This window comes from Oncorhynchus keta, chromosome 35, assembly GCF_023373465.1.
Source record: "Oncorhynchus keta strain PuntledgeMale-10-30-2019 chromosome 35, Oket_V2, whole genome shotgun sequence".
NCBI classification, from domain to species: domain Eukaryota; kingdom Metazoa; phylum Chordata; class Actinopteri; order Salmoniformes; family Salmonidae; genus Oncorhynchus; species Oncorhynchus keta.
The window spans coordinates 78784276-78797265 of NC_068455.1; the positions used below are offsets into that span (position 1 = coordinate 78784276).

General features: G+C 46.0%; 1 long non-coding RNA gene across 3 annotated transcripts; it reads right to left on the reverse strand.

The window, feature by feature from the left end:
• Positions 1 to 6852: 6852 nt before the first annotated feature.
• On the reverse strand, positions 6853 to 8484 carry LOC127915597 (uncharacterized). Of its 3 annotated transcripts, XR_008091396.1 has the most exons (4): positions 8275 to 8470; positions 8107 to 8162; positions 7611 to 7722; positions 6853 to 7277 (listed from the first exon to the last, which is right to left on the reverse strand). It is a non-coding gene; the product is annotated as an uncharacterized LOC127915597 (long non-coding RNA). The 3 variants fall into 3 exon arrangements; XR_008091397.1 differs by lacking the exon at positions 8107 to 8162 and having other exon boundaries at positions 7611 to 7942; positions 8385 to 8484; XR_008091395.1 differs by having other exon boundaries at positions 8107 to 8470.
• Between the last annotated feature and the right edge of the window lie 4506 nt (positions 8485 to 12990).

A 12990-nucleotide genomic window follows, 5' to 3' on the forward strand; every position in this document is an offset into this window, starting at 1 on the left:
AACAGCCGCACCGACATGAAGACAGGAACAACGATGTACGCTAAGAAACAGCCGCACCGACATGAAGACAGGAACAACGATGCGCTAAGAAACAGCCGCACCGACATGAAGACAGGAACAACAGATGCGCTACGCTAAGAAACAGCCGCACCGACATGAAGACAGGAACAACGATGCGCTAAGAAACAGCCGCACCGACATGAAGACAGGAACAACGATGCGCTAAGAAATGAAGACAGCAACGATGCGCTAAAAACAGACATGAAGACAGGAACAACGATGCGCTAAAAACAGCCGCGACATGAAGACAGGAACAACGATGTACGCTAAGAAACAGCCGCACCGACATGAAGACAGGAACAACGATGTACGCTAAGAAACAGCCGCACCGACATGAAGACAGGAACAACGATGCGCTAAGAAACAGCCGCACCGACATGAAGACAGGAACAACGATGCGCTAAGAAACAGCCGCACCGACATGAAGACAGGAACAACGATGTACGCTACAGCGACACATGAAGACAGGAACAACGATGTACGCTAAGAAACAGCCGCACCGACATGAAGACAGGAACAGCGATGTACAGCCGCACCGACATGAAGACAGGAACAACGATGTACGCTAAGAAACGACATGAAGACAGGAACAACGATGTACGCTAAGAAACAGCCGCACCGACATGAAGACAGGAACAACGATGCGCTAAGAAACAGCCGCACCGACATGAAGACAGGAACAACGATGTGCTAAGAAACAGCCGCACCGACATGAAGACAACAACGATGTACGCTAAGAAACAGCGCACCGACATGAAGACAGGAACAACGATGCGCTAAGAAACAGCCGCACCGACATGAAGACAGGAACAACGATGCGCTAAGAAACAGCCGCACCGACATGAAGACAGGAACAACGATGCGCTAAGAAACAGCCGCACCGACATGAAGACAGGAACAACGATGCGCTAAGAAACAGCCGCACCGACATGAAGACAGGAACAACGATGCGCTAAGAAACAGCCGACATGAAGACACCGACATGAAGACAGGAACAACGATGCGCTAAAAACAGCCGCACCGACATGAAGACAGGAACAACGATGCGCTAAGAAACAGCCGCACCGACATGAAGACAGGAACAACGATGCGCTAAGAAACAGCCGCACCGACATGAAGACAGGAACAACGATGCGCTAAGAAACAGCCGCACCGACATGAAGACAGGAACAACGATGCGCTAAGAAACAGCAGCCCGACATGAAGACAGACATGATGTACTAAGAAACAGGAACAAGACAGGAACGATGTACGCTAAGAAACAGCCGCACCGACATGAAGACAGGAACAACGATGTACGCTAAGAAACAGCCGCACCATGAAGACAGGAACAACGATGCGACATGAAGACAGGAACAACGATGCGCTAAGAAACAGCCGCACCGACATGAAGACAGGAACAACGATGTACGCTAAGAAACAGCCGCACCGACATGAAGACAGGAACAACGATGTACGCTAAGAAACAGCCGCACCGACATGAAGACAGGAACAACGATGAAGAAACAGGAACATGAAGACAGGAACAACGATGCGCTAAGAAACAGCCGCACCGACATGAAGACAGGAACAACGATGTACAGCCGCACGACATGAAGACTAAGAAACAGCCGCACCGACATGAAGACAGGAACAACGATGCGCTAAGAAACAGCCGCACCGACATGAAGACAGGAACAACGATGCGCTAAGAAACAGCCGCACCGACATGACATGAAGACAGGAACAACAACGATGTAAGAAACAGCTACATGAAGACAGGAACAACGATGCGCTAAGAAACAGACATGAAGACAGGAACAACGATGCGCTAAGAAACAGCCGCACCGACATGAAGACAGGAACAACGATGCGCTAAGAAACAGCCGCACCGACATGAAGACAGGAACAACGATGCGCTAAGAAACAGCCGCACCGACATGAAGACAGGAACAACGATGCGCTAAGAAACAGGAACCGCACCGACACATGAAGACAGGAACAACGATGCGCTAAGAAACAGCCACACCGACATGAAGACAGGAACAACGATGTGCTAAGAAACAGCCGCACCGACATGAAGACAGGAACAACGATGCGCTAAGAAACAGCCGCACCGACATGAAGACAGGAACAACGATGTACGCTAAGAAACAGCCGCACCGACATGAAGACAGGAACAACGATGCGCTAAGAAACAGCCGCACCGACATGAAGACAGGAACAAACAGGAACAGCCGCACTGAAGACAGGAACAACGATGCTAAGAAACAGCCGCACCGAATGAAACAGCCGCACCGACACATGAAGACAGGAACAACGATGCGCTAAGAAACAGCCGCACCGACATGAAGACAGGAACAACGATGTAAGACAAACAGCTGAAGACAGGAACAACGATGCGCTAAACAGCCGCACCGACATGAAGACAGGAACAACGATGCGCTACATGAAGACAGGAACAACGATGTGCGCTAAGAAACAGCCGCACCGACATGAAGACAGGAACAACGATGAAGACAGGAACAACGCTAAGAAACAGCCGCACCGACATGAAGACAGGAACAACGATGTACGCTAAGAAACAGCCGCACCGACATGAAGACAGGAACAACGATGAAGACAGCAACGATGCGCTAAGAAACAGCCGCACCGACATGAAGACAGGAACAACGATGCGCTAAGAAACAGCCGCACCGACATGAAGACAGGAACAACGATGCGCTAAGAAACAGCCGCACCGACATGAAGACAGGAACAACGATGTAAACGCTAAGACAGGAACAGATGCGCTAAGAAACACCGCACCGACATGAAGACAGGAACAACGATGTGCTACAGCCGCACCATGACATGAAGACAGGAACAACGATGCGCTACATGAAACAACGCCTAGAAACACCAACACATGAAGACAGGAACAACGATGCGCTAAGAAACAGCCGCACCGACATGAAGACATGAAGACAGGAACAACGATGCGCTAAGAAACAGCCGCAACATGAAGACAGGAACCGATGCGCTAAGCAGCCACCGACATGAAGACAGGAACAACGATGCGCTAAGAAACAGCCGCACCGACATGAAGACAGGAACAACGATGTACTAAGAAACAGCCGCACCGACATGAAGACAGGAACAACGATGCGCTAAGAAACAGCCGCACACATGAAGACAGGAACAACGATGCGCTAAGAAACAGCCGCACCGACATGAAGACAGGAACAACGATGCGAAGACTGCGCTAAGAAACAGCCACCGACATGAAGACAGGAACCGACATGAAGACAGGAACAACGATGAAGACAGCTGCGCTAAGAAACAGCCGCACCGACATGAAGACAGGAACAACGATGAAGACGCTAAGAAACAGCCGCACCGACATGAAGACAGGAACAACGATGTACGCTAAGAAACAGACCGACATGAAGACAGGAACAACGATGCGCTACAGCGACATGAAGACAGGAACAACGATGCGCTAAGAAACAGCCGCACCGACATGAAGACAGGAACAACGATGTACGCTAAGAAACAGCCGCGCTACCGACATGAAGACAGGAACAACGATGTGCTAAGAAACAGCCGCACCGACATGAAGACAGGAACAATGTGCGAAACAGCCGCACCGACATGAAGACAGGAACAACGATGCGCTAAGAAACAGCCGCACCGACATGAAGACAGGAACAACGATGTACGCTAAGAAACAGCCGCACCGACATGAAGACAGGAACAACGATGCGCTAAGAAACAGCCGCACCGACATGAAGACAGGAACAACGATGCGCTAAGAAACAGCCGCACCGACATGAAGACAGGAACAACGATGCGCTAAGAAACAGCCGCACCGACATGAAGACAGGAACAACGATGCGCTAAGAAACACATGAAGACAGGAACAACGATGCGCTAAGAAACAGCCGCACCGACATGAAGACAGGAACAACGATGTACGCTAAGAAACAGCCGCACCGACATGAAGACAGGAACAACGATGCGCTAAGAAACAGCCGCACCGACATGAAGAACAGGAACAACGACCGACATGAAGACAGGAACAACGCTAAGAAACAGCCGCACCGACATGAAGACAGGAACAACGATGCGCTACCGAAACAGCCGATGCACCGACATGAAGACAGGAACAACGATGCGCTAAGAAACAGCCGCACCGACATGAAGACAGGAACAACGATGTGCTAAGAAACAGCCGCACCGACATGAAGACAGGAACAACGATGCGCTAGAAACAGCCGCACCGCACACATGAAGACAGGAACAACGATGTACGCTAAGAAACAGCTGAAGACAGGAACAACGCGCTAAGAAACAGCCGCACCGACATGAAGACAGGAACAACGATGCGCTAAGAAACAGCCGCACCGACATGAAGACAGGAACAACGATGCGCTAAGAAACAGCCGCACCGACATGAAGACAGGAACAACGATGTACGCTAAGAAACAGCCGCACCGACATGAAGACAGGAACAACGATGAAGAAACAGGAACATGAAGACAGGAACAACGATGCGCTAAGAAACAGCCGCACCGACATGAAGACAGGAACAACGATGCGCTAAGAAACATGAAGACAGGAACAACGATGTACGCTAGAAACAGCCGCACCGACATGAAGACAGCACCGACATGAAGACAGGAACAACGATGCGCTAAGAAACAGCCGCACCGACATGAAGACAGGAACAACGAGGAAGTGAAGAAAACCAAAGGGAGGGACACAAGGGCATCAAGGAGGTGATGGAGTCCAGGTGAGTGTCATTGTGTGCATAACGCTGGTGACAGGTGTGCGCCTGGTGACCTAGAGGCCGGAGAGGGAGCAACCCGGCGCCCGGCTCCAGCCGCAGGACGCCGACCAAGACGTCGATCCCAGGGATCAGGTCGCCTCTGCTGAGGCGTGGAAACCTGTCGATCCCTGAAATTCACAGTTCGAATGATGGACCTTGTATTTAAATGTATGTGCGGGGTACTGAGATGATGTAGTCATTCAAAAATCATGTTAAACTTTATTGTTGCACACAGAGTTAGTCCATGCAGCTTATTATGTAACTTAACATCACAAAGGGGTTGAATACTTTATTGACTTAAGACATTTCAGCTTTTCATTTTTTTTTGCAATGAATTTGTTAAATCAAATCCACTTTGACATTATGGGGTATTGTGTAGACAAGTGACACACAATCTCAATGTAATACATTTTCAATTCAGACTGTAACACAACTAAATGTAGAAAATGTCAAAATGGTGTGAATTCTAGTTGATTTGATGATGTTTAAAAAAATTTAATTTAAAAATTAAAAAGTGCTGGAATCACAGAGGCTCCTGTTGTCTTTGTGCTGACTTGAGGTAACTCTCTGTGTGGTTCTAAAAATCACTAGTTGTTTAGTAAACTGTCTGAGAACATGAATTTAGTTGTTCCGGGTCAGGCAGAGGTCAGTATCCAGGGTGGTGTTACAAGGTACAGAACTGCAGGCAGGCTCAGAATGGTCAAAACCGGGAAAACTACAAAACAGGAACTAGAGAAAGACGGGCAAAACTGTGGAAAAACTACGAAACGGGAACTAGAGAAAGACAGGCAAAACTCTGGAAAAACTACAAAACGGGAACTAGAGAAAGACAGACAAAACTCTGGAAAAACTACAAAACGGGAACTAGAGAAAGACAGACAAAACTCTGGAAAAACTACAAAACGGGAACTAGAAAGACAGGCAAAACTCTGGAAAAACTACAAAACAGGAACTAGAGAAAGACAGGCAAAACTCTGGAAAAACTACAAAACGGGAACTAGAGAAAGACAGGCAAAACTCTGGAAAAACTACAAAACGGGAACTAGAGAAAGACAGACAAAACTCTGGAAAAACTACAAAACAGGAACTAGAGAAAGACAGGCAAAACTCTGGAAAAACTACAAAACAGGAACTAGAGAAAGACAGGCAAAACTCTGGAAAAACTACAAAACAGGAACTAGAGAAAGACAGACAAAACTGGAAAAACTACAAAACGGGAATTAGAGAAAGACAGACAAAACTCTGGAAAAACTACAAAACGGGAACTAGAGAAAGACAGACAAAACTCTGGAAAAACTACAAAACAGGAACTAGAGAAAGACAGACAAAACTCTGGAAAAACTACAAAACGGGAACTAGAGAAAGACAGACAAAACTCTGGAAAAACTACAAAACGGGAACTAGAGAAAGACAGGCAAAACTCTGGAAAAACTACAAAACAAACTAGTAACAGTCAAACAGAGAACTCAGGGGATAGAGAGGAAACAGAGAGGATCATGGGAAAGAGAGGAAACAGAGAACTCAGGGGATAGAGAGGAAACAGAGAGGATCATGGGAAAGATGGGCGACACTTGGGGGAGGGGGGGTGGAGACTATCACAAAGACAGGTAAAACAGATCAGGGTGTGACGACACTGGCTTGATGATGTTCTCCGTATCCACAGCCAGGATGATGTTGCAGTGCATGCTGGTTGAACAGGTGTCCCGTTCTGTTCATCAGAGGTGTAGGGAGGGTGAAGTCTGTGGGATCCCAAAATGTTTTAATATTACATCTTTAAATTAAATGATTAACATAACATGCAGACGGCAGGATTCATACATTGGTTTTTGAAAAAAGGGTTTTGATACACACACCTTGTCCATAATGTAGAGAGGCCTCTGGGATATTCATTGAACAGGTAAGGAAGGAGGATGGTAACTGTGATCTGCACAACATACCAAAATCAATACCTTTGTATGCCTCCTCGTCTGTATACCTGCAGACGCAGACACACAACTGAGCAGCTCAGTCATCTCCAAGCCTTCAACACATCTGTATACCTGCAGACACACAACTGAGCAGCTCAGTCATCTCCAAGCTTTCAACACATCTGTATACCTGCAGACAGACTGAGCAGCTCAGTCATCTCCAAGCCTTCAACACATCTGTATACCTGCAGACAGACTGAGCAGCTCAGTCATCTCCAAGCCTTCAACACATCTGTATACCTGCAGACAGACTAGAGCAGCTCAGTCATCTCCACGCCTTCAACACATCTGTATACCTGCAGACAGACTGAGCAGCTCAGTCATCTCCAAGCCTTCAACACATCTGTACACCTGCAGACAGACTGAGCAGCTCAGTCATCTCCAAGCCTTCAACACATCTGTACACCTGCAGACAGACTGAGCAGCTCAGTCATCTCCACGCCTTCAACACATCTGTATACCTGCAGACAGACTGAGCAGCTCAGTCATCTCCAAGCCTTCAACACATCTGTACACCTGCAGACAGACTGAGCAGCTCAGTCATCTCCATGCCTTCAACACATCTGTATACCTGCAGACAGACTGAGCAGCTCAGTCATCTCCAAGCCTTCAACACATCTGTACACCTGCAGACACACACCTGAGCAGCTCAGTCATCTCCACGCCTTCAACACATCTGTATACCTGCAGACAGACTGAGCAGCTCAGTCATCTCCAAGCCTTCAACACATCTGTATACCTGCAGACAGAATGAGCAGCTCAGTCATCTCCAAGCCTTCAACACATCTGTACACCTGCAGACACAAACTGAGCAGCTCAGTCATCTCCACGCCTTCAACACATCTGTATACCTGCAGACAGACTGAGCAGCTCAGTCATCTCCACGCCTTCAACACATCTGTATACCTGCAGACAGACTGAGCAGCTCAGTCATCTCCAAGCCTTCAACACATCTGTATACCTGCAGACAGACTGAGCAGCTCAGTCATCTCCACGCCTTCAACACATCTGTACACCTGCAGACAGACTGAGCAGCTCAGTCATCTCCAAGCCTTCAACACATCTGTACACCTGCAGACAGACTGAGCAGCTCAGTCATCTCCACGCCTTCAACACATCTGTATACCTGCAGACACAGACTGAGCAGCTCAGTCATCTCCAAGTTCAACACATCTGTATACCTGCAGACAGACTGAGCAGCTCAGTCATCTCCAAGCCTTCAACACATCTGTATACCTGCAGACAGACTGAGCAGCTCAGTCATCTCAAGCCTTCAACACATCTGTATACCTGCAGACAGACTAGAGCAGCTCAGTCATCTCCACACCTTCAACACATCTGTATACCTGCAGACACACAACTGAGCAGCTCAGTCATCTCAAGCTTTCAACACATCTGTATACCTGCAGACAGACTGAGCAGCTCAGTCATCTCCAAGCCTTCAACACATTTGTATACCTGCAGACAGACTGAGCAGCTCAGTCATCTCCACGCCTTCAACACATCTGTATACCTGCAGACAGACTGAGCAGCTCAGTCATCTCCAAGCCTTCAACACATCTGTACACCTGCAGACACAAACTGAGCAGCTCAGTCATCTCCACGCCTTCAACACATCTGTATACCTGCAGACAGACTGAGCAGCTCAGTCATCTCCAAGCCTTCAACATTATTATTATTATTATTATTTAACACATCTGTATACCTGCAGACAGACTGAGCAGCTCAGTCATCTCCAAGCCTTCAACACATCTGTATACCTGCAGACAGACTGAGCAGCTCAGTCATCTCCAAGTTCAACACATCTGTATACCTGCAGACAGACTAGAGCAGCTCAGTCATCTCAAGCCTTCAACACATCTGTATACCTGCAGACAGACTGAGCAGCTCAGTCATCTCCAAGCCTTCAACACATCTGTATACCTGCAGACAGACTGAGCAGCTCAGTCATCTCCAAGCCTTCAACACATCTGTATACCTGCAGACACAGACTGAGCAGCTCAGTCATCTCCACACAAGCTTTCAACATATTTTACAACATACAGTATATTACATATTCTTACGTCTTTGTTGATCGATATCGATTGAATTGTGTCTTTTTTTCCGTTTTAGAAAGTTTTGAACAAATATAAAAAGATAAATGGCGTCATCATAAATCATAAAACAATTAGATTATTAGACAATTAGATCAAACATTACCTTTAAATTGAGGAGATCTTAAATTATTTTGGAACGTTAAGTGCCTGCACCTGCTGGCCTTTCACATCCAAATGATTCAGTTGGGCAGTTAGGTTCCTGCAAGAAACCCCACCAGCTAAAGGAGGTTCCTTGCTGAACCCCCACCTCCTACACGGTGTTCTTGGAAGAACCGTGTGGAGGGTCATTTTCAGAGCCAAGAACCGTACAGTTCTTCAGAGAACCTTGAGGATTTTAGAAGAACCCATGTTGAACCCCTCATGTTTTAGAGTGTGTGCTATGCTGGGTTCTGTTGTGTAAATTGTTATTAAGAGGATAAGAGCGTCTGCTAAATGACTTAAATGTAAATGATTATCATTAGATGAACACTAGAAGCTGATAGAGCTACTTTTCATATATTTTCGTCTATTCAGCATATAAATATATAGTAAAATAAAACAAATATACTTAAAATAAATACAGAAAGAAAGAAAGTAATGGAGTTAGCAACATTAAAATAACATTAAAATAATCTTTCAAACTACCCAGACTCAATTTCTCTTGCTTTTTATGGATTAACTGAAGCACAGTTTTCCAGTGACCACAGCATGGAAAGTCTCCTGGCAAGAACAGAGGGAGGGGTAGAGAGAGACAGAGAAGGGGAGGAGACAGAGAAGAGAGGGAGGGGTAGAGAGAGACAGAGAAGGGGGAGACAGAGAAGGGGGTAGAGAGAGACAGAGAAGGGGGGAGAGAGAAGAGAAGTAGAGAGAGACAGAGAAGGGGGAGAGAGAGACAGAGAAGGGTGGGGGAGAGAGACAGAGAAGAGGAGACAGAGAAGAAGGGGTAGAGAGAGACAGAGAAGGGGGAAGGGGAGAGACAGAGAAGGGGGGAGAAGGGGGGTAGAGAGAGACAGAGAAGGGTGGGGAGAGAGACAGAGAAGGGGGGAGACAGAGAAGAGAGGTAGGGGTAGAGAGAGACAGAGAAGGGGGAGACAGAGAAGGGGGTAGAGAGAGACAGAGAAGGGGAGGAGACAGAGAAGAGAGGCAGGGGTAGAGAGAGACAGAGAAGGGGGGAGAAGGGGGAGACAGAGAAGGGGGTCAACTGTACATAGCCAACAATCTATATATATAGAAAAATCAGTGTTTCTGATTGTTTATATCTGAGTGTTTATTTCCCTTTGTTTATTATTGTTAAACATATCTTCCACATTAAATTGAATTGACAGAGGGGGGGGGGGCAAGAATTTGTTATTTCATAGGCGAAAAATAGAAATCAAGGAATGAAAGACAGGAGAAGCATGGATTAACTTTTCAACTGTAGAGAAAGGAGAGACAATGGGGGAGAGAGAGAGAGAGACAGAGAGAGAGAGGGAGAGACAGAGAGTGGGGGAGAGAGAGAGAGAGACAGAGAGAGAGATAGAGACAGAGAGTGGGGGAGAGAGATAAAGAGAGAGAGAGAGTGGGGGAGAGAGAGAGACAGAGAGAGAGACAGAGAGTGGGGAGAGAGAGAGAGAGAGAGAGAGAGAGAGAGAGAGAGAGAGAGAGAGAGAGAGAGAGAGAGAGAGAGGGGAGAGAGAGGGGGAGAGAGAGAGAGAGGAGGGGAGAGTGAGAGGAGAGAGAGAGAGAGAGAGAGAGAGAGAGAGAGAGAGAGAGAGAGAGAGAGAGAGAGAGAGAGAGAGAGAGAGGGAGAGAGAGAGAGGGAGAGGGAGAGAGTGGGGAGAGAGAGAGAGAGAGAGTGGGGGAGAGAGAGAGAGAGAGATAACTAGAGAGAGAGAGAGAGAGAGAGAGGGAGAGAGAGAGAGAGAGAGAGAGAGAGAGAGAGAGAGAGAGAGAGAGAGAGAGAGAGAGAGAGAGAGAACTAGAGAGAGAGAGAGAGAGATAGAGAGAGGGATGGATGGATGGAGAAATAAGTGGAATGTGGTTGTACAACAGGATCTGCCCAGTCTGTGCCACAGACATCCAGACTTCACCCAGCTAGGGACTCCTGCTGGCCTGTGTACCTGACCTAGAGGCATTCCTTCTGGGCATGGCGTGCCAGCTATCCTGGGTCCTGGGCACCAGACCCAGAGGTAAGTGGTCTGCCAGTGTAGTCAAACCACCATGGAGGTCTGGCATTAATGTCTGACAACCTGCCCCTGTAATACAGCGTAGAGTACTACAATAAACACAGAGAGAGAGAGAGAGAGAGAGAGAGAGAGAGAGAGAGAGAGAGAGAGAGAGAGAGAGAGAGAGAGAAAAGAGAGAGGGAAAGAGAGAGAGAGAGACATAGAGAGAGAGACATAGAGAGAGAGAGGGGAAAGAGACATAGAGAGAGAGAGAGAGAGAGAGAGAGAGAGAGAGAGAGAGAGAGAGAGAGAGAGAGAGAAACACACAATAACTTATGACCAACAACTCAATTCAATCAGAATAGACAAAAAAAATAGTTTTGACAAAGCTACACAACTAAAACCTAGTCAGCAGGCAAACAAGCTAGCCAGAAAACTGTATCTAGAACAAACCTAGCAAGTGGAGTTAAAACTTCACAGCCTGCAATCCCGTTAACTTCTTAGATATAGGGGGCGCTCTTTTAATTTATGGATAAAAAAACGTTCCCATTTTAAACAAGATATTTTGTCATGAAAAGATGCTCGACTATGCACATAATTGACAGCTTTGGAAAGAAAACACTCTGATGTTTACAAAACTGCAAAGATATTGTCTGTGAGTGCCACAGAACTAATGCGAAACCAAGATGACTTCAAACAGGAAGTGAGCCAGATTTTTGAGGCGCTGTGTTCCAATGTCTACACTTTCTGTCTTTTCCCCAAGGTGTCTGGAGCATTGTGACGTGTTTGTAGTCATACCATTGGAAGATTGACCATAAGAGACTACATTTACCAGGTGTCCGCCTGGTGTCCTCCGTCGAAATTGGTGCGTAATCTCCAGCTGCATGTATTTTCCCATTTTCTTCAGAGGAGAAACCAAACTGCCACAAATTATTTATCATCGATAGATATGTGAAAAACACCTTGAGGATTGATTCTAAACAACGTTTGCCATGTTTCTGTCGATATTATGGAGTTAATTTGGAAAAAAGTTTGGCGTTTTGATGACTGAATTTTCGGGGGTTTTTCTCAGCCAAACGTGATGAACAAAACGGAGCGATTTCTCCTACACAAATAATATTTTTGGAAAAACTGAACATTTGCTATCTAACTGAGAGTCTCCTCATTGAAAAGATCTGAAGTTCTTCAAAGGTAAATTATTTTATTTGAATGCTTTTCTTGTTTTTGTGAAAATGTTGCCTGCTGAATGCTAGGCTTAATGCTATGCTAGCTATCAATACTCTTACACAAATGCTTGTGTAGCTATGGTTGAAAAGCATATTTTGAAAATCTGAGATGACAGTGTTGTTAACAAAAGGCTAAGCTTGAGAGCCAATATATTTATTTAATTTCATTTGCGATTTTCATGAATAGTTAACGTTATGGTAATGAGCTTGAGGCTATAATTACAATCCCGGATACGGGATTGCTCGTCAAACAGCTTAACGGGATGATATGACAACAGCCAATCAAAGTGCAGGGCGACAAACATACATGTATCTTATACCATTTTAAAGGTAATCTTGTTGTTAATCCCACCACAGTGTCTGATTTCAAATAGGCTTTACAGCGAAAGCACCACAAGCGATTATGTTAGGTCACCACCAAGCCACAGAAATACACAGCCATTTTTCCAGCCAAAGAGAGGAGTCACAAAAAGCAGAAATAGAGATAAAATGAATCACTAACCTTTGATGATCTTCATCAGATGACACTCATAGGACTTCATGTTACACAATACATGTATGTTTCTTTCGATAAAGTTAATATTTATATAAAAAAATCTGAGTTTACATTGGCGTGTTACGTTCACTAGTTCCAAAAACATCCAGTGATTTTGCAGATAGCCACATCATTTTACAGAAATACTCATTATAAATGTTGATAAATACTACTATTAGACATGGAAATATAGA